This window comes from Bombina bombina, chromosome 2, assembly GCF_027579735.1.
Source record: "Bombina bombina isolate aBomBom1 chromosome 2, aBomBom1.pri, whole genome shotgun sequence".
In the NCBI taxonomy this organism is placed as follows: domain Eukaryota; kingdom Metazoa; phylum Chordata; class Amphibia; order Anura; family Bombinatoridae; genus Bombina; species Bombina bombina.
The window spans coordinates 1252683356-1252702711 of record NC_069500.1 but is presented as its reverse complement, the minus strand read 5'-3'; the positions used below and the strand labels follow the sequence as shown (position 1 = coordinate 1252702711).

The 19356-nt window shown below is 42.6% G+C and overlaps 1 protein-coding gene across 1 annotated transcript in view; it reads left to right on the top strand.

Annotated features, from left to right (window-relative positions):
- Positions 1-3843: 3843 nt before the first annotated feature.
- Positions 3844-19356, top strand: part of TBC1D1 (TBC1 domain family member 1) — an 872759-nt gene continuing 857246 nt past the window's right edge. The window contains exon 1 of the mRNA XM_053700277.1: positions 3844-4052. The gene's annotated coding sequence lies outside the window, so the exon portion shown is untranslated. The remainder of the gene's footprint in view (positions 4053-19356) is intronic.

The following is a 19356-nucleotide window of genomic DNA, read 5'->3' as shown; positions in this document are numbered from 1 at the left end:
CCTAAAATAGCTACAATGTAATTATTAATTACATTGTAGCTATCTTAGGGTTTATTTTACAGGTAAGTATTTAGTTTTAAATAGGAATAATTTATTAAAGTATAGTGTAGTGTTAGGTGTAAATGTAACTTAGGTTAGTTTTTATTTTACAGGTAAATTTCTCTTTATTTTAGCTAGGTAAGCTATTAAATAGTTAATAACTATTTAATAGCTATTGTACCTAGTTAAAATAAATTGAAAGTTACCTGTAAAATAAAAATAAATCCTAACATAGATACAATATAATTATTATTTATATCGTAGCTATATTAGGGTTTATTTTATAGGTAAGTATTTAGTTTTAAATAGGATTAATTTAGTTCATAATAGAAATATTATTTAGATTTATTTAATTAATATTTAAGTTAGGGGGGTGTTAGGGTTAGTGTTAGACTTAGGTTTAGGGGTTAATAATTTTATTACAGTGGCGGCGGTGTAGTGGGGGGCAGGATAGGGGTTAATAAATGTATTATAGGTGGCGACGGTGTAGGGGGGGCAGATTAGGGGTTAATAAATTTAATATAGGTTGCGGCAGGGTCCGGGAGCGGCGGTTTAGGGGTTAATACATTTATTATAGTTGCGGCGGGGTCAGGGAGCGGAGGTTTAGGGGTTAATATGTATAGAGTAGCTTGCGGTGGGCCTCCGGGAGCGGCGGTTTAGGGGTTAACATATTTATCATAGTGGCGGTGGGCTCCGGGAGCGGAGGTTTAGGGGTTAACATATTTATTATAGTGGCGGTGGGCTCCGGGAGCGGCGGTTTAGGGGGTAATACATTTATTTAGTTGCGGCGGTGTAGGGGGGACAGATTAGGGGTGTTTAGACTCGGGGTACATGTTAGGGTGTTAGGTGCAGACATCTCCCATAGGAATCAATGGGATGTCGGGCAGCAGCGAACATGAACTTTCGCTATGGTCAGACTCCCATTGATTCCTATGGGATCCGCCGCCTCCAGGGCGGCGGATTGAAAACCAGGTATGCTGGGCCGTAAAAGTGCTGAGTGTACCTGCTAGTTTTTTGATAACTAGCAAAAGTAGTCAGATTGTGCCGCACTTGTGTGCGGAACATCTGGAGTGACGTAAGAATCGATCTGTGTCGGACTGAGTCCGGCGGATCGAAGCTTACGTCACAAAATTCTACTTTTGCCGGTCTCTAGCCTTTGATAACTAAGGCGAATCAGCCTCGCCACAAATACGCTGCGGAATTCCAGCGTATTTGAGGTTGACGGCTTGATAACTAGGCCCCAATATGTCATGGTTGTAAATGATGCCTGATGAGCCTGTCACATACCTCCCAATATTTCAAAATTTGAAAGAGGGACACCCCCGCTGGCTGGAACTGTTCTGAAGGAGGAGCAAAGCTGCGCCAGCATGCATGGGGGATTGAGGTGTTGCGGCTTGTAGAGCTGGCACTAGACACGTGTTGTAGTGGGTGGGGGTTCCTTCCAAGTGTGAACACGGGTCGGGGAAGCGAGCTGCCGCTGCACTGTTACCCTCAGTCATCATCTCACTCAAAATAAAAAAATGTCCCAGAATAAAAAACAAGCAACATTTAAAAAATATGTCACACTGTTGTCAGTCTGCCGCGGCACACCTGAGGATCTCTCACGGCACACTGGTTGAAAAACACTGCTCTATCTGAATCATGAAATAAAAAAATTGGGGTTTAGCATCCCATTAATGCTGGAAGATATAAATATTATAATCTAATGTATCAACAGAACGCCCATTATGATATTTTTTAGTATGGCCTTTAATGGTGTGTATTGTGATTAGGAATTCAAGGTCTACAGATTACTGCGAGCGTGTCTTTCAGTTGGACTAAAGAGATTATAACATACAGAGCTGCACTTGGGTCTACATTAATAATTGACACAGAAGTGTTAACACGTGGAAAATGGGTCTGTTGTTGAATACATATATGTTTATAACCAGTATTTGGTTATCACTATTGCTTAAAAAATTTGGAATTTGTTTATATGACTGCCACAATACAGCCCCAATTAGCCGGTTTATCTTATTGTGATATATAAATATATATGAAGTTATTATCACATGTACATAAGAAAGTGCAAAGAGATTGTATTATCGCATGAATCCCAATGGCTTGTTATGCTTAATCGGCAGAATCAAGAGTATCTATGATTCACAGCAATCTAGTATATAAGTATTCAATTAGATATTAGCTGAGATTAATTGCTATTAATGCTGCATTGATTTTTTTTTAAAAAAAATAGCTCCCACTAACTCTCTCCCCTCCGTGAGATGTTTCGCTGGGTCTCCGGCTTTTCTCAAAGACCTTTTATTAAAAAGATCCATGGGGGTATCAATGAGTGCTTACACAGTATCGTTTTAGTTCAGTTTCCCTAGCTTAGATACATAGCACCATCTAACCATAAATAATAATATTAACTAATTAAGTATAGTTAAGTGGAAAAAAACCCTCATTTAAATTATTTAACATAGTAGTGCCATCTAACCGCTAATCCAGAATTCTGGTGAACTGCTTGTGCAATGATAAATGCCGACAGCGTATGCAGTCGGCATTCAGCAGTGTCTGTCGGACATGATACGCTACAGAGTATCATGTCGGACAGACATTGGTAAATCTACCCTTTAGACTGTGCAATATTTGCCCACTCTTCTTTGCAGAACTGCTCCAGATCAGTTACATTTGATGGTGACCGTTTGTGGACTGCAGTCTTCAAGTCATGCCACAGATATTCAATGGGGTTTAATTCTGGGCTCTGACTAGGCCCTGCAAGGACATTCACCTTTTTCTCCTTCAACCACTGTGTGGTCATTTTTGCTGTGTGCTTTGGGTCATTGTTATGTTGGAAGGTAAACCTTCTTCCCATTGACAATATAACTACCAGCATTGTGCTCTAGTGTTTGGAATTATCTCTAAGCCTGTACATACAAGTTCATATTGATATGTCCATAACCGAATACAACCTAATACCTGGGGAAAAGTGACCAAATAGCTTTATCAGGCTTCCCCATAGTCAGCAACACTGGTTATAATGGCAACCATTACAGGGACCAAAGCGAGCACATTATTATTTGGGTGCTATCTTTTTGGTACAGTTGTATTATGGGTGAGGAGCTTGTTCTGGCTAGTCTGCACACATTATATATTTGCTGTTTATCATTTCTGCTGGTTGGTTCGTAGGAAGAGAATTATTCCCTTAAAATGTTAACCTGGTAAAGAACCTATATTAATATAACACTGTTACAAACATTGGGTATTGTGTAATAAACAGTGTATGCTGCTTTAAAGCCTTGCTTGGCAGACTCGCAAGGTGAGAAGCTGTATTCATATGATTGCTGCTTCTTACCCTCTCCCCCACCACTGAGGTAGCCTGTAGGGTCCGTTGCCCAATAACCGCTAAGACTGAATAGAATATGGGCCCAGAGTTTAATTTGCTGTTTTGATCTAGTAGCCTCCTACTCCCACCTAAAAAACATAATTTTGAAATAGGTAGTAAAAGACCCACATTTGATATTTTACTTTTGCACCCCTAACTTTTATTGTCTAAAACCATAACTGGTAGAGCTATTGGAATAAACAACTGCACATTCTTTTAATAAAATGTTGCATGGGAGAAGTAGCTGAAAGGGAATCAGACACAATCTGACATAGACAGAGAAGCAATTAAATGAGAAACACTGTGCGAATGAGAACTGTACAACGAATCCAGCATTTAAATTGAAGCTCCTAAACTGATTTGCCTGGTCACTGTTAGGGTAACCTGATATACTGCAGTCTAAGCCTGGGAGTCCTGGAACGCTGAACAGCGGCACTTCCATTTCTGGTCTAGTAACCTTGACAGAAACTTCTACACAAGCTGAACTGTGTGTCAGTGTAATGAGGACATTACAGGGCGGCTTTACAACCAGGCCCAGCAAGAGCTGTCTTGTACTAAGGTCGGCAACAAAAATGGTTTCAGGGTTTCTTTCTTTACTCTTCCCCTGTAAGTAATTATGGATTATAAGAAGAAAAAAACAAAGAAACATGTAAGTTTTATGTTTTACTTTTAGATGTATTTGCACTTTTGAAAATGTCAAAATATATACAGATTAAATATACCTGGGATATATATATGTGTTTGTGTCTTCTACAAATGACATCATATTTATATCTAGGGGGCATATTGTAGAAAGATGCACCGTAGACATTAGAACAACTTGAGATTTTTATGTAAAATGTTTAGTTAGACATAATAAAACTAATATGCAGAATATTTTCAGTATTTATTTATGTCATTTAGCTTTGAAAATTGAGCAATTTCTAATTCTCAGAACTTGAAATGCACCTGCGACTTTTCAAGGCTAAACCTGCTGCCTATCTGTCCCTAATTGGCTTTATCAGATATCAACTGCTAAACAAAACGTATACTAACTTATGACAGTGGCTAGACTTGTTGTCTGTGAACTGAAGCCCAGATGAACTCTTCCTAATAAGGCAAATGGGGGTGGAGTTTGGCTACTGAAAAATAATTACAGTAAAAATGATGTTAATTTGTTTTAAAAATGTTAAGACTTGGCTGATATGTTTTTATTTTTTTATAATGATATTTTAGACCTGATTTTTACATGTGCAATACATAGAGATAGGCAACTATGCATTTTACCTGTATCTGAGGGTCATTCATAAACAGTACAAGAGGAAAACATATTTAAAAACAAGAGACAATTAAAAAAAAATTATCTGTAAGAATGTAGCTGGTTAAAATATATATTTTTCCATATAATATTTAATTATGCTTTTTAAAAAAAAAAACAAAAAAAAAAACACTTTGCAAAAATTACTTTTTTATTATTCTGCCCACAATTCCAGTAATTTAATTCTGAAAATTGGAGCTTGTCTAGTCTCTGTTGGGCGTGGCCATGGCCCTGCAACTTGCTACGCAGTGACTTCTTGATTAATGTAGGAGCTAATTTATATTTGTCCCTATTTGGTCACACAAGAGATAAGATAAACACACTCAAGAAACTTTTAGAGGTATGTCTCTGTACTGGAAAACCTTACACATTTAATAATTAATTGAAAACATACATTTTGTATGCAGATATCCTGCAATGCAGCCCTTCATTGTTGATATAAAATATGTATATAAAATTCAGATTATTATCCTAGTTTTGTGTAGGTATAATCTAGACTTTATTAGGGACAATTTGCTTAACTTTCTCTTACTGCTTCAGGGTATATAAGAACTCTAGAAATATAGACAAAGCGACGCCTCATGTGTGTATCAGCAGTTTCTTATTCATCAGTATAGGGGTTAAAGGTACTCGCATTTAGTAGCAGCACCCTAATGCGCTGATAGTGGCATTCTAGAGACTGCTAGTGCTCCAGCTCACTGAAACTGGGCTGCGGAGCTTCCTGTAGCTGTACAAATTTTCAAAAGGAGCAGGTAGCAGGTAACTGGTAGACTAGTTACATTTTTATAAAAACAAGTTTTAATTAAACATCAGTAATACCAGTTAAAACATTAGTGTACAATCAAAAGGGCACTATACAATATGGGCCCCCTAACATGCAGCACGTATCTTAGCTTACTCACCGTTTCATCAAGCATCAGGGTATATAGGAAAACACCCAAAACTTCCTAAAAATAAGAGGCCAATGGGAAAAGTTTCTGTAAAAAAAGTGAAGAATCTTAAATTGAAGAAAACTGTGGTTCTCTATGTAAACTGGAGCTCTGAAAGTAGAAGTAGGAGAAAAATGAAATGGAGGATGAAACTGTAGTCCTGTAGTTGGGCAAGTCTTGATAAAAGGTGATAAAAGGTGGGAAACTATTGGTATTCTCTGAGCTCATTTGGATTAAAATTAGGGTTTCCATAACTCTCTGTTAAATTGTAATCCTTATTTTCAATACGTTTTGGAATATTAGACTTGGTGAGGTTACTTACGTCTTCTTGGTACTGGAGATTCATCTTAAGAATCTGAGTTTTCATCACAAAAGTTTTTATCTTGAGACACACGAGTCACTGTGGCTATTAATGCTGAAAAAATGGCAATTTCAGCGTAAAAGCAGGAACGCACTATTGGGAGTCGTGTTGGTATAGCTATACCCCAAGCATTTTAGCCTATAACGCAACGTCAATCCCACACCGTTTTTGAGTGGGATTTTCATAGCGCCGGTATTACAGGTTGTGCGGTGAGGCAAAAATGCTTGCGTTACAGCCTATACCGACACGATCCATACCGACATCTGAGAGCAGTAATTATGGATTTTGTTTAACAAAAATGTTTCACGAAACTCATAACTAAAATGTTACAAAGTACACTAACACCCACACTTCCTATTAACCCCTAAACCGCCGCCCTCCCGCATAGCAAACACTATTTAAAACATATTAACCCCTAATCTGCCGCCCACCCACATCACAACTATTAAAGTTATTAACCCCTAATCTGCCGCCCACCCACATCGCCAACACTATTTGCATATATTAACCCCTATTCCCCCACACCCCATCATCACCGCCAGTATAATAAAGTTATTAACCCCTATTTCGCCGCTCCCCAACATCGCTGCCACTAAATAAAATTATTAACCCCATAACCTCGGGCCACCCGCATCTCCATCACTAAATAAACCTATTAACCCCTAAACCGCCGGCACCCCACATCACAAAACACTAAATTAAACTATTAACCCCTAAACCTAACACCCCCTAACTTTAAATTAAAATTACAATATAAGTCTATTTTAATAAATAAAAACTTACCTGTGAAATAGATATAAACCTAACATTAAACTATAAATTAACCTAACATAACTAATCTAATAAAATAAAAAATACTACGAATTAAAATATCTAAATTACAAATTTAAAAAAACCTAACACTACGAAAAAAATTAAAAAATCTAAATTACAAAAAAATAAACGAAATTATCAAAAATAAAAACAATTACACCTTATCTTATAGCCCTATAAAAATAAAAAAGCCGGGGGTGGAGCAAACGGCCGACTAAGGCCTCGCTTCCATTGAGTCGTAATTCAGTTTGCGTGCACTCGCAAACCGATAAATATGCTGTCGGAAGCAATATCGTTTATCGACTGTTTCCAATGGCGCGTTATACCTCAATATCGGCAGCCGGACTTCGGCTGCCGAAAAGATCTTCGCGTCCCATAGAAAGTAATAGAAGCCGTTAATCGATAAATTATACCAGGTTTCCAATGAAAGCGCTAACCGTTAATACATTGTCGGAGGCTGTCGATACATTGAGAAATATTACCCCCAGCTCAACTAGGTGTAAAAGAGGAAAATTGTGCTTTTTGAGACCTATTTTCTATTGAAATTATAAAACTTGCAAATAATGCAAGTGTTTTAATGTAGAAATAAATTGTTATAAGTAATATTTATTGTTGTCTCATGTATAGAAATAGTTGAACTTATATTCTAATAGAAATATCAGTATATATTTAAATATAATAATATATGCAAGAACATATCTACAGAATGCAAACTAGACCTATGCCTAGGGCAGCAATAAATATTACTTATATTTATGAAGTGTTAAATATAATTATATTAGAAAATAGTATTTGATTATTAAAAATATGGATAAGTGTTTTTTTATTTTTCTTGAGAGGCGATCACAGGTAAGAAGCACGGACGTTAAACGTAAATTCTATAGCGTAAGGTCGGGTTACCTTAGCAACTAATTGATTTTCAAGAAATCCGACGTCAGATGGAAGCGTTAACACAACGTTAACTTACAGCTACACGAAAAGAGTGACTGCGCGCAACACGCTAATCTTTTCAATGGAAACCTGGTACTAAAATGCAGCCGTAAATTACTTTTAGCTGTCGGCCGCTTCGGTAGCTTACGGCTCCATTTTTAACGACTCAATGGAAGCGAGGCCTAAGATGGCCGCAACACACTGAGGCTCCTGAAACGAACTGGGTGATTTAATCCACAAAACGAGCCAAAACAGCATCAGATGCTTACATTTCTAAATATTAATTATCTATGTATGCTGGGATCGTCAGGGTTTGTTTTGAAAGCCCTGCACACACTGAATGTCAGTTGAGATCGAGTATTGGTTTGAGGCCTGTTCTGAAGCCGAAGCTGTGCCACACGAAACAACTGTGTGATACATAGTGCACTGTTTACCACAACAACTTTGCTCAGTTGCTGAGAAGAGAGCAGATTGTCAGCCGTTAACACTCTGGAGGTAATGCAGAAACTGAGGGAAGATCTGAGACCTACACTGAAGACGGAGTTGCGCCATGTTAATCGGCTGTATGACTCATAGCGCATCGACGCCTCTGGAACTTACCTTACAGGATACATTTTGTCTGTTGGCTGATTTAACACTGTCTAGCTGTTCCAAGTTATGGCCGTACTCCCTTTGCTGTGCGGTACCGGTGCTGGGCTGGATATGACAAGGGCACAAATATCGGCTGATGTCTTGTTGTTGTGTGGATGCGGCACTCTCTATCTTTGTTGGGGCAGTTTTGTTCAGGCTCCCAGTTCTCTTGGGACCCAGGAGGTGCGCTCCTATTAGTGGCGCCATTGACCAGACGGCTTCACAATCTGAACTGAGACTTTTATCCTACGGTATATATTTTGATAATCAAAGTGGATTTAACACCTTCCCACTTAAGTGTCTTGGCTAGTCCTACAGGATTGATGATATGATAAATGCAGACATGAAGCCTCCTTATCACTCTCATGGGACTACGGGACTCACTACGCTTTTTATAACAAGAGCGGAAAGCGTACCAGTTAAACCTGTTTGCATCATGTTTTATGTTTTTTTTTTGTTTTGTATGGTCTACTAGGTGGGACAGATGGTTTCCCAACAATTTACTACTATGTGGATGTATCTTTGAGAACACGAGGCCATTTATTATGGCTGGCTCTGATAGTTATCTGGTACTAAGTGCTGTACACATATAAAACCCTCCCATATACTATTAATATTGTTCTGACAGATTAGTGTGGTGCCATTGGTGTATCATTATATAAACATAGATTTGGAGTTTCTTACCTTAGCTAAATAATACTGCATTCCCCTCTTTACAACTAACAATTTCCCTATACTATCTTACCCTGTACTGTGTGTGCTAGGTGCTGCGAGTGCTAGGTGCTGTGTGTGCTAGGTGCTGTGTGTGCTAGGTGCTGCGAGTGCTAGGTGCTGCGAGTGCTAGGTGCTGTGTGTGCTAGGTGCTGCGAGTGCTAGGTGCTGTGTGTGCTAGGTGCTGTGTGTGCTAGGTGCTGAGTGTGCTAGGTGCTGAGTGTGCTAGGTGCTGAGTGTGCTAGGTGCTGTGTGTGCTAGGTGCTGTGGGGGCTAGGTGCTGTGGGGGCTAGGTGCTGAGTGTGCTAGGTGCTGTGTGTGCTAGGCACTTTGTTTGCTAGGTACTTTGTGTGCTGTACAGTGTGTGCTAGGTTCAATGCGTGCTAGGTACTGCGTGTGCTCGGCAAGGTGGGTGCCGGGTACGGTGTGTGCTAGGTACAGCGTAAGCTAAGTACAGTGGGTGTTAAGTACAGCGTGTGCTAGGTACACTGAGTGCTAGGTACAATGAGTGCTGGGTACAGTGAGTGCTAGGTACAATGAGTGCCGGGTACAATGAGTGCCAGGTTCAGTGTGTGCTGGGTACAGTGTGTGCTGGGTACAGGTGTACTGGGTACAATGTGTGCTGGATACAGTGTGTGATGGGTACAGTGTGTGCTGGGCTTAATGTGTGCTAGGTACAATGTGTGCTAGGTACAATGTGTGCTAGGTACAAGGTGTGCTAGGTGCAATGGGTGCTAGGTACAATGTGTGCTAGGTTCAATGTGTGCTAGGTACCGCGTGTGCTAGGCAAGGCGGGTGCTGGGTACGGCGTGTGCTAGGTACAGTGTGAGCTAGGTACAGTGTGTGCTAGGTACCATGTGTGCTAGGTATAATTTGCGCTAGATATAATGAGTGCTAGGCACAGCGTGAGCTGGATACAGCGCGTCCACAGTACATAGTGTGCTAGGTACAGTGAGAGCTAGGTTCAGCGTGGGCTAGGTACAGTGTGTGTTAAGTACAGCGTGTGCTAGGTACAATGTGTGCTAGGTACAATGTGAGCTGGGCATAAGGTGTGCTAGGTACAATGTGTGCTGGGTGCAATGTGTGCTGGGTGCAATGTGTGCTGGGTGCAATGTGTGCTAGGTACAATGGGTGCTAGGTACAATGGGTGCTAGGTACAATGTGTATTAGGTACACTGTGTGCTAGGTGCAATGTGTGCCGGATACATTATGTGCTAGGTACCGTGTGTGCTAGGTACAATGAGTGCTAGCTACAATGAGTGCTAGGTACAATGAGTGCTAGGTTCAGTGTGTGCTGGGTATTGTGTGTGCTGGGTGCAGTGTGTGCTGGGTACAATGTATGTTGGGTACAATGAATGTTAAGTACAGTGTGTGCTAGGTACTATGTGAGCTGGGTACAGCGTGTGCCAAGTACAGCGTGTGCTAGGTATAATGTGTGCTGGGTGGGGTGTGGGCTGGGTATGGAGTGTGCAAGGTACAATGAGTGTTGAGAGCAATGAGTGCTAGGTTCAGTGTGGGCTAGGCACAATGAGGGCTAGGTTCAGTGGGTGCTAGCTTTGTCAGCTATTGCAGTCTGACCTGCGTGTCCGTTCCTTTTTGTCTGTTTATGTTTGAACAGGGGTCCTGCGTGTCCCCAAGTGTTACTTTACATTCTAAAACTGAATAAAAATTCATTTAAAAAAAAATAAAAAAAAATAAAAAAGCCCTCCTAAAATAAAAACACCTCCGAGCCTACAAAAAAAACTACCAATAGCCCTTAAAAGGGCCTTTTGTAGGGCATTGCCTAAAGAAGTTCCCCTAACAGTAAAACACACCACCTAACCAACTCCCAAAATAAAAAAAACCTAACTCTAAAAAAAAACTAAGCTACCCATTGCCCCTAAAGTGGCATTTGTATGGGCATTGCCCTTAAAAGGGAATTTAGCTCTTTTGCATTGCCCTTAAAAGGGCATTCAGTGCTTTTTCAAAGCCCAACCCCTAATCTTAAAGAAAACCCACCGCAAAAAATAAAAAAAAAACTAACACTAACCCCAGAAGATCTACTCACGGTTTCTGAAGTCTGGACATCCATCTCCATCCAGGCGGCGAGGTCTTCATCCAGGCGGCAAGGTCTTCATTCATCCAGGGGGCGTCTTTTTAGCTTCATCCCGGCAGCGTGGAGCAGAGCCATCCTGGAAGCTGATGCCATCCTGCGTGGAGCGTCCTCTTCATACGGTCGCCGCCGTACACTGAAGTTCAATGCAAGGTAGCCATTTCAAATTGGCAAACCTGGTACTAAAATGCAGCCGTAAATTACTTTTAGCTGTCGGCCGCTTCGGTAGCTTACGGCTCCATTTTTAACGACTCAATGGAAGCGAGGCCTAAGATGGCCGCAACACACTGAGGCTCCTGAAACGAACTGGGTGATTTAATCCACAAAACGAGCCAAAACAGCATCAGATGCTTACATTTCTAAATATTAATTATCTATGTATGCTGGGATCGTCAGGGTTTGTTTTGAAAGCCCTGCACACACTGAATGTCAGTTGAGATCGAGTATTGGTTTGAGGCCTGTTCTGAAGCCGAAGCTGTGCCACACGAAACAACTGTGTGATACATAGTGCACTGTTTACCACAACAACTTTGCTCAGTTGCTGAGAAGAGAGCAGATTGTCAGCCGTTAACACTCTGGAGGTAATGCAGAAACTGAGGGAAGATCTGAGACCTACACTGAAGACGGAGTTGCGCCATGTTAATCGGCTGTATGACTCATAGCGCATCGACGCCTCTGGAACTTACCTTACAGGATACATTTTGTCTGTTGGCTGATTTAACACTGTCTAGCTGTTCCAAGTTATGGCCGTACTCCCTTTGCTGTGCGGTACCGGTGCTGGGCTGGATATGACAAGGGCACAAATATCGGCTGATGTCTTGTTGTTGTGTGGATGCGGCACTCTCTATCTTTGTTGGGGCAGTTTTGTTCAGGCTCCCAGTTCTCTTGGGACCCAGGAGGTGCGCTCCTATTAGTGGCGCCATTGACCAGACGGCTTCACAATCTGAACTGAGACTTTTATCCTACGGTATATATTTTGATAATCAAAGTGGATTTAACACCTTCCCACTTAAGTGTCTTGGCTAGTCCTACAGGATTGATGATATGATAAATGCAGACATGAAGCCTCCTTATCACTCTCATGGGACTACGGGACTCACTACGCTTTTTATAACAAGAGCGGAAAGCGTACCAGTTAAACCTGTTTGCATCATGTTTTATGTTTTTTTTTTGTTTTGTATGGTCTACTAGGTGGGACAGATGGTTTCCCAACAATTTACTACTATGTGGATGTATCTTTGAGAACACGAGGCCATTTATTATGGCTGGCTCTGATAGTTATCTGGTACTAAGTGCTGTACACATATAAAACCCTCCCATATACTATTAATATTGTTCTGACAGATTAGTGTGGTGCCATTGGTGTATCATTATATAAACATAGATTTGGAGTTTCTTACCTTAGCTAAATAATACTGCATTCCCCTCTTTACTACTAACAATTTCCCTATACTATCTTACCCTGTACTGTGTGTGCTAGGTGCTGCGAGTGCTAGGTGCTGTGTGTGCTAGGTGCTGTGTGTGCTAGGTGCTGCGAGTGCTAGGTGCTGCGAGTGCTAGGTGCTGTGTGTGCTAGGTGCTGCGAGTGCTAGGTGCTGTGTGTGCTAGGTGCTGTGTGTGCTAGGTGCTGAGTGTGCTAGGTGCTGAGTGTGCTAGGTGCTGAGTGTGCTAGGTGCTGTGTGTGCTAGGTGCTGTGGGGGCTAGGTGCTGTGGGGGCTAGGTGCTGAGTGTGCTAGGTGCTGTGTGTGCTAGGCACTTTGTTTGCTAGGTACTTTGTGTGCTGTACAGTGTGTGCTAGGTTCAATGCGTGCTAGGTACTGCGTGTGCTCGGCAAGGTGGGTGCCGGGTACGGTGTGTGCTAGGTACAGCGTAAGCTAAGTACAGTGGGTGTTAAGTACAGCGTGTGCTAGGTACACTGAGTGCTAGGTACAATGAGTGCTGGGTACAGTGAGTGCTAGGTACAATGAGTGCCGGGTACAATGAGTGCCAGGTTCAGTGTGTGCTGGGTACAGTGTGTGCTGGGTACAGGTGTACTGGGTACAATGTGTGCTGGATACAGTGTGTGATGGGTACAGTGTGTGCTGGGCTTAATGTGTGCTAGGTACAATGTGTGCTAGGTACAATGTGTGCTAGGTACAAGGTGTGCTAGGTGCAATGGGTGCTAGGTACAATGTGTGCTAGGTTCAATGTGTGCTAGGTACCGCGTGTGCTAGGCAAGGCGGGTGCTGGGTACGGCGTGTGCTAGGTACAGTGTGAGCTAGGTACAGTGTGTGCTAGGTACCATGTGTGCTAGGTATAATTTGCGCTAGATATAATGAGTGCTAGGCACAGCGTGAGCTGGATACAGCGCGTCCACAGTACATAGTGTGCTAGGTACAGTGAGAGCTAGGTTCAGCGTGGGCTAGGTACAGTGTGTGTTAAGTACAGCGTGTGCTAGGTACAATGTGTGCTAGGTACAATGTGAGCTGGGCATAAGGTGTGCTAGGTACAATGTGTGCTGGGTGCAATGTGTGCTGGGTGCAATGTGTGCTAGGTACAATGGGTGCTAGGTACAATGGGTGCTAGGTACAATGTGTATTAGGTACACTGTGTGCTAGGTGCAATGTGTGCCGGATACATTATGTGCTAGGTACCGTGTGTGCTAGGTACAATGAGTGCTAGCTACAATGAGTGCTAGGTACAATGAGTGCTAGGTTCAGTGTGTGCTGGGTATTGTGTGTGCTGGGTGCAGTGTGTGCTGGGTACAATGTATGTTGGGTACAATGAATGTTAAGTACAGTGTGTGCTAGGTACTATGTGAGCTGGGTACAGCGTGTGCCAAGTACAGCGTGTGCTAGGTATAATGTGTGCTGGGTGGGGTGTGGGCTGGGTATGGAGTGTGCAAGGTACAATGAGTGTTGAGAGCAATGAGTGCTAGGTTCAGTGTGGGCTAGGCACAATGAGGGCTAGGTTCAGTGGGTGCTAGCTTTGTCAGCTATTGCAGTCTGACCTGCGTGTCCGTTCCTTTTTGTCTGTTTATGTTTGAACAGGGGTCCTGCGTGTCCCCAAGTGTTACTTTACATTCTAAAACTGAATAAAAATTAATTTAAAAAAAAATTAAAAAAAATAAAAAAGCCCTCCTAAAATAAAAACACCTCCGAGCCTACAAAAAAAACTACCAATAGCCCTTAAAAGGGCCTTTTGTAGGGCATTGCCTAAAGAAGTTCCCCCAACAGTAAAACACACCACCTAACCAACTCCCAAAATAAAAAAAACCTAACTCTAAAAAAAAACTAAGCTACCCATTGCCCCTAAAGTGGCATTTGTATGGGCATTGCCCTTAAAAGGGAATTTAGCTCTTTTGCATTGCCCTTAAAAGGGCATTCAGTGCTTTTTCAAAGCCCAACCCCTAATCTTAAAGAAAACCCACCGCAAAAAATAAAAAAAAACCTAACACTAACCCCAGAAGATCTACTCACGGTTTCTGAAGTCTGGACATCCATCTCCATCCAGGCGGCGAGGTCTTCATCCAGGCGGCAAGGTCTTCATTCATCCAGGGGGCGTCTTTTTAGCTTCATCCCGGCAGCGTGTAGCAGAGCCATCCTGGAAGCTGATGCCATCCTGCGTGGAGCGTCCTCTTCATACGGTCGCCGCCGTACACTGAAGTTCAATGCAAGGTAGCCATTTCAAATTGGCAAACCTGGTACTAAAATGCAGCCGTAAATTACTTTTAGCTGTCGGCCGCTTCGGTAGCTTACGGCTCCATTTTTAACGACTCAATGGAAGCGAGGCCTAAGATGGCCGCAACACACTGAGGCTCCTGAAACGAACTGGGTGATTTAATCCACAAAACGAGCCAAAACAGCATCAGATGCTTACATTTCTAAATATTAATTATCTATGTATGCTGGGATCGTCAGGGTTTGTTTTGAAAGCCCTGCACACACTGAATGTCAGTTGAGATCGAGTATTGGTTTGAGGCCTGTTCTGAAGCCGAAGCTGTGCCACACGAAACAACTGTGTGATACATAGTGCACTGTTTACCACAACAACTTTGCTCAGTTGCTGAGAAGAGAGCAGATTGTCAGCCGTTAACACTCTGGAGGTAATGCAGAAACTGAGGGAAGATCTGAGACCTACACTGAAGACGGAGTTGCGCCATGTTAATCGGCTGTATGACTCATAGCGCATCGACGCCTCTGGAACTTACCTTACAGGATACATTTTGTCTGTTGGCTGATTTAACACTGTCTAGCTGTTCCAAGTTATGGCCGTACTCCCTTTGCTGTGCGGTACCGGTGCTGGGCTGGATATGACAAGGGCACAAATATCGGCTGATGTCTTGTTGTTGTGTGGATGCGGCACTCTCTATCTTTGTTGGGGCAGTTTTGTTCAGGCTCCCAGTTCTCTTGGGACCCAGGAGGTGCGCTCCTATTAGTGGCGCCATTGACCAGACGGCTTCACAATCTGAACTGAGACTTTTATCCTACGGTATATATTTTGATAATCAAAGTGGATTTAACACCTTCCCACTTAAGTGTCTTGGCTAGTCCTACAGGATTGATGATATGATAAATGCAGACATGAAGCCTCCTTATCACTCTCATGGGACTACGGGACTCACTACGCTTTTTATAACAAGAGCGGAAAGCGTACCAGTTAAACCTGTTTGCATCATGTTTTATGTTTTTTTTTTGTTTTGTATGGTCTACTAGGTGGGACAGATGGTTTCCCAACAATTTACTACTATGTGGATGTATCTTTGAGAACACGAGGCCATTTATTATGGCTGGCTCTGATAGTTATCTGGTACTAAGTGCTGTACACATATAAAACCCTCCCATATACTATTAATATTGTTCTGACAGATTAGTGTGGTGCCATTGGTGTATCATTATATAAACATAGATTTGGAGTTTCTTACCTTAGCTAAATAATACTGCATTCCCCTCTTTACTACTAACAATTTCCCTATACTATCTTACCCTGTACTGTGTGTGCTAGGTGCTGCGAGTGCTAGGTGCTGTGTGTGCTAGGTGCTGTGTGTGCTAGGTGCTGCGAGTGCTAGGTGCTGCGAGTGCTAGGTGCTGTGTGTGCTAGGTGCTGCGAGTGCTAGGTGCTGTGTGTGCTAGGTGCTGTGTGTGCTAGGTGCTGAGTGTGCTAGGTGCTGAGTGTGCTAGGTGCTGAGTGTGCTAGGTGCTGTGTGTGCTAGGTGCTGTGGGGGCTAGGTGCTGTGGGGGCTAGGTGCTGAGTGTGCTAGGTGCTGTGTGTGCTAGGCACTTTGTTTGCTAGGTACTTTGTGTGCTGTACAGTGTGTGCTAGGTTCAATGCGTGCTAGGTACTGCGTGTGCTCGGCAAGGTGGGTGCCGGGTACGGTGTGTGCTAGGTACAGCGTAAGCTAAGTACAGTGGGTGTTAAGTACAGCGTGTGCTAGGTACACTGAGTGCTAGGTACAATGAGTGCTGGGTACAGTGAGTGCTAGGTACAATGAGTGCCGGGTACAATGAGTGCCAGGTTCAGTGTGTGCTGGGTACAGTGTGTGCTGGGTACAGGTGTACTGGGTACAATGTGTGCTGGATACAGTGTGTGATGGGTACAGTGTGTGCTGGGCTTAATGTGTGCTAGGTACAATGTGTGCTAGGTACAAGGTGTGCTAGGTGCAATGGGTGCTAGGTACAATGTGTGCTAGGTTCAATGTGTGCTAGGTACCGCGTGTGCTAGGCAAGGCGGGTGCTGGGTACGGCGTGTGCTAGGTACAGTGTGAGCTAGGTACAGTGTGTGCTAGGTACCATGTGTGCTAGGTATAATGTGCGCTAGGTATAATGAGTGCTAGGCACAGCGTGAGCTGGATACAGCGCGTCCACAGTACATAGTGTGCTAGGTACAGTGAGAGCTAGGTTCAGCGTGGGCTAGGTACAGTGTGTGTTAAGTACAGCGTGTGCTAGGTACAATGTGTGCTAGGTACAATGTGAGCTGGGCATAAGGTGTGCTAGGTACAATGTGTGCTGGGTGCAATGTGTGCTGGGTGCAATGTGTGCTAGGTACAATGGGTGCTAGGTACAATGGGTGCTAGGTACAATGTGTATTAGGTACACTGTGTGCTAGGTGCAATGTGTGCCGGATACATTATGTGCTAGGTACCGTGTGTGCTAGGTACAATGAGTGCTAGCTACAATGAGTGCTAGGTACAATGAGTGCTAGGTTCAGTGTGTGCTGGGTATTGTGTGTGCTGGGTGCAGTGTGTGCTGGGTACAATGTATGTTGGGTACAATGAATGTTAAGTACAGTGTGTGCTAGGTACTATGTGAGCTGGGTACAGCGTGTGCCAAGTACAGCGTGTGCTAGGTATAATGTGTGCTGGGTGGGGTGTGGGCTGGGTATGGAGTGTGCAAGGTACAATGAGTGTTGAGAGCAATGAGTGCTAGGTTCAGTGTGGGCTAGGCACAATGAGGGCTAGGTTCAGTGGGTGCTAGCTTTGCCAGCTATTGCAGTCTTACCTGCGTGTCCGTTCCTTTTTGTCTGTTTATGTTTGAACAGGGGTCCTGCGTGTCCCCAAGTGTTACTTTACATTCTAAAACTGAATAAAAATTCATTTAAAAAAAAATAAAAAAAAATAAAAAAGCCCTCCTAAAATAAAAACACCTCCGAGCCTACAAAAAAAACTACCAATAGCCCTTAAAAGGGCCTTTTGTAGGGCATTGCCTAAAGAAGTTCCCCTAACAGTAAAACACACCACCTAACCAACTCCCAAAATAAAAAAAACCTAACTCTAAAAAAAAACTAAGCTACCCATTGCCCCTAAAGTGGCATTTGTATGGGCATTGCCCTTAAAAGGGAATTTAGCTCTTTTGCATTGCCCTTAAAAGGGCATTCAGTGCTTTTTCAAAGCCCAACCCCTAATCTTAAAGAAAACCCACCGCAAAAAATAAAAAAAAACCTAACACTAACCCCATAAGATCTACTCACGGTTTCTGAAGTCTGGACATCCATCTCCATCCAGGCGGCGAGGTCTTCATCCAGGCGGCAAGGTCTTCATTCATCCAGGGGGCGTCTTTTTAGCTTCATCCCGGCAGCGTGGAGCAGAGCCATCCTGGAAGCTGATGCCATCCTGCGTGGAGCGTCCTCTTCATACGGTCGCCGCCGTACACTGAAGTTCAATGCAAGGTAGCCATTTCAAATTGGCAAACCTTGCATTCCTACTGGCTGATTTGATTCTTCAAATTTAAATCAGCCAATAGGATGAGAGCTTCTGAAATCCTATTCAAAACAGCCAATAGGATGAGAGCTACTTAAATCCTATTGGCTGTTCAAAACAGCCAATAGGATGAGAGCTACTGAAATCCTATTGGCTGATTTGAGAACAACCAATAGGATTTCAGAAGCTCTCATCCTATTTGCTGATTTCAATTCAAAGAATCTAAATCAGCAAATAGGAATGCAAGGTACACCATTTTCAAACAGCTACCTTGCATTCAACTTCAGTGTACGACGGTGACTGTATGAAGAGGACGCTCCGCGCAGGATGGCATCGGCTTCCAGGATGGTTCCGCTCTGCGCCGCCGGGATGAAGATAGAAGACGCCCCCGGGATGGATGAAGACCTCCCCACCTGGATGAAGACCTTGCAGCCTAGATGAAGACCACGCCTCCTGGATGGAGATGGCTATACGGACCTCAGAAACAGTGAGTAGATCTTCTGGGGTTAGTGTTAGTTTTTTTTTTACATTTTTTGGGGTGTTTTTTTTTTTTAAGATTAGGGTTTGGGCTTTGAAAAAGAGCCGAATGCCCTTTTAAGGGCAATGCAAAAGAGCTAAATGCCCTTTTAAGGGCAACGGCCATACAAATGCCCCTTTAGGGGCAATGGGTATCTTAGGTTTTTTTTTAGAGTTAGGTCTTTTTATTTTATAGGGTTGGTTGGGTGGTGGGTTTTATTGTTGCGGGGACTTTGTATTTTTTTAACAGGTAAAAGAGCTGATTTCTTTCCTTTTAAGAGCTATTGGTAGTTTATTGTAGGCTAGGGGGTGTTTTTATTTGGGGGGGGGGCTTTTTTATTTTTATAGGGCTATTAGATTAGGTGTAATTGTTTTCATTTTTGATAAAAAAAAATTTGTAATCTTAGTGTTTTTTATTTTCTGTGATTTTAGTGTTAATTATTTTTGGTAAACAGATTATTTAAATTTTTGTTGGATTTTTTTTTTTTTTTAAGTTGTAA